At 39.6% G+C, this 3,235-nt stretch overlaps 1 non-coding gene across 1 annotated transcript; it reads right to left on the bottom strand.

The window, feature by feature from the left end:
* Positions 1–2,920: 2,920 nt before the first annotated feature.
* On the bottom strand, positions 2,921–3,024 carry LOC112763654 (small nucleolar RNA R71). The gene has a single exon (XR_003182913.1). It is a non-coding gene; the product is annotated as a small nucleolar RNA R71 (small nucleolar RNA).
* Positions 3,025–3,235: the final 211 nt, after the last annotated feature.

Genomic DNA, 3,235 nt, shown 5'->3' with positions numbered 1-3,235 from the left:
TCAAGCAACTATTACGAATTTTACATGATTTCATAAGGATTTTGCAAGGATTGAATGACAAATTGATGATGCATAATCTCATGACTTGGGCTAGAGCTTTGATGCACTTTATTTGCTTGATTTCAGGACAAAGGAAGAAAGAAGAAGCCATGTTAGCAGTCATGTTAACCTAGTTAACGTGACCACTAACGCAGAATAGGGACAAGCTTGTAGCATTAATGGAAAAGGTGATCGCCAATAACCCCTGTGAAGCCATCATAAGCCCATGTTAATTGCCACGTTAACTAGGTTAACGTGGTAGTTAACGTGGATAAAAAGGGACAAGCTCCAGCGTTAGTGGTAAAAGTGAATACCACTAACGCTACAAATTGGCAATTAGCCATGTTAAAAGTCACGTTAACTTAGTTAACGTGAACTCTAACGTGGAAGGGAAAGACAATGCCAACGTTAGTGACACTCACCTTTGTCACTAACATTGGATCAAGCCAACATTGCCCACGTTAGTGGTCACGTTAAGACCACTAACATGAAAGTTAACGTAGAGCTAAGCATGATGAGCCAACATTAGTGACACTCACCTTTGTCACTAACGTTGGAGATAACATTCACTACCACGTTAGTGGCCACGTTAACCTAGTTAACGTGAACTCTAACGTAGAGAGGAGGGGCGTTTGGAGTGTTTGTGACAAAGGTAAGTGTCACTAACGCTCTCAAAGCTTAGGCATACCCACGTTAAGAGCCACGTTAACCTAGTTAACGTGAGCTCTAATGTGGGGAAAGCGGGGCACAATGCAACGTTATTGGAAAAGGTGATTCCCAATAACGTTTGGGAAGGATCATGAGGCAACGTTAGTGGTCACATTAATGCCACTAACGTTGAAGTTAACGTGGACTATTTTAGAGTTGGAACGTTAGTGAGAAAGGTGATTGCCATTAACGTTCTCGAACCCACATTTTCACTTAGCGTTAACACCACTAACGTCCTAACTAACGCCCATGCCTAAATCACACTTTTCTGTAAGCTGAGCCCACTAAAGACTGTAACTACTTCAACTCAAGATCTAAGGCCCATATCCAAGACTTGAAGAGCTCACTAGAAGCTCAAGAAGAGTAGTATATATAAGAGTAGTTTTGAACTATAGAGAAGCTTGGCACTTTGGAGAACTACCCTCTGTATATTTACTTTCTGCATGTATTCTTTTCTGCCATTTTCCATTTCCAGAGCTATGAACAACTAAACCCCTTTCATTGGGTTAGGGAGCTCTGTTGTAATTTGATGGATCAATTGTAGTTTTCATTCTTCTTCCTCTTTCTTTTCTCTTGATTTGCTAGAAAGCTTTCAATCTTAATTCAATTGGTTAGTTGTCTTGGAAAAGAAACTCTCCATAATTGGATCTCCTCTGAGCCTTGGAAAAGGAATGAGGAGATCATGCTAGAAATGCTTTCTCATGTTGGACCAAATTGGGGTCTGGGCAGATATAGTGGCATGTAATCCTTCCAACACTTTGATTTGGAAATACATGTGGTATAAACAGTGACCATACTTCATCTCTTTCCATGAGTAATTAAATCAAGGAATTGGGTAATTGTTCAAGCTTAGAGAGATTGGATTGCCAAGGAATTGGAATCCAATCACTTAAGATTGCCAAGGAGATCAATAGATGCATTGATTGAGGAAGAGATGAAAATGAATTTGATCCGGAGAATGCAACATCTCCTAAGCTCAATGAATTCCCCATTTATGATCTTGCCCATTCTCTTTACTTTCTGCCATTTATTTCCATGTTCATCTCCCCAAATCCCCATTTAAGATTCTACACTTTATTTTCTGCAATTTACTTTCCCGCCATTTAATTTCCTGCAATTCTCAACTACACTCGTTTTAGCTCAACTAGAATACTCTTCCAACTAAAGTTGCTTGACCAATCAATCCCTGTGGGATTCGACCTCACTCTACTGTGAGTTTTTACTTGACGACAATTCGGTATATTTGCCGAAGGAAAATTTGTTGAGAGACAAGTTTTCGTGCATCAAGTTTTTGGTGCCGTTGCCGGGGATTGATTTTGTATCAACAATGATTAAGTTGGAAGTTCACTAAATTGAGCATTTTTTTATTCTGTTTGTTTACTTTATCTAGTCATTTACCTTCAGTTTATTCAGTTTCTTCCTCATCCCCTATACCCTCTCTGTTTTCTTTCTTTCTTTGTTGTTATTTACAATTCTGCTCACTAACCCACTAAATGTTTGATAATTTGCACCAGTCACACTAACAATCACTCTAACAAGAATAATCTCTTCATTTGATTTCTTATTGTGTGCTCTGTTAGTTGTATGACAGGGAGAAGAAGCGGAGCTTCAACTTCCTTTGATTCAGAACCTGAGAGGACCCTCTAGAGATTAAGGAGAGAAGCAATATGGAAAGGAGTTATTGGTGTTGAAGAAGAGGAAGAGTACTTTGAAACAAATATGGAGGAGAATTTGGAAAACAACCATGAAAGGGAAGCTCACAACCATGCCAGAGAAGGCCCTGTAAATCATGTTAGGCAAGAGAGGAGAGTTCTAGGCTCTTACATCAATCTAAATCCAAGAAATTATGGAAGTAGCATCCAAAAGTCCATCATACATGCCAACAACTTTGAATTAAAACCCCAGCTCATCACCCTTGTTTAGAACAACTGCTCATTTGGAGGAAGTGCCCAAGAAGACCCCAATCAACATCTAACCACCTTCCTTAGAATATGTGACACTGTGAAGTCTAATGGAGTCCATCCGGATGTCTATAGGCTGCTCTTGTTCCCTTTTTCACTTAGGGACAAAGCATCCAAGTGGTTAGAGTCCTTTCCGAAGGAGAGCCTAACAAATTGGGAAGATGTGGTGAACAAGTTTTTAGCAAGATTCCTACCATCCTCAAAGAATTAACAGGCTGAGAGCTGAGGTGCAAACTTTCAGGCAACAAGATGGTAAAAATCTCTATGAGGCATGGGAGAGATTCAAGGAATTAACAAGAAGATGCCCACCAGACATGTTCAATGAATGGGTTCAACTTCACATTTTCTATGAAGGTCTTTCTTATAAGTCAAAGAAAGATGTAGACCATTCATCAGGGGATTCTCTAAACAAGTAGAAAACCATTGAAGAAGCCATAGATGTCATTGAGACTGTCACTGAGAATGACTACTTCTATGCTTCTGAAAGAAGCAACACTCGAAGAGTAATAGAGCTGAACCACATGGAT

The sequence above is a fragment of the Arachis hypogaea genome, chromosome 2, assembly GCF_003086295.3.
Source record: "Arachis hypogaea cultivar Tifrunner chromosome 2, arahy.Tifrunner.gnm2.J5K5, whole genome shotgun sequence".
In the NCBI taxonomy this organism is placed as follows: Eukaryota; Viridiplantae; Streptophyta; class Magnoliopsida; order Fabales; family Fabaceae; genus Arachis; species Arachis hypogaea.
The sequence above is the reverse complement of the archived record's forward strand: the minus strand, read 5'-3'. Positions and strand labels throughout refer to the sequence as shown.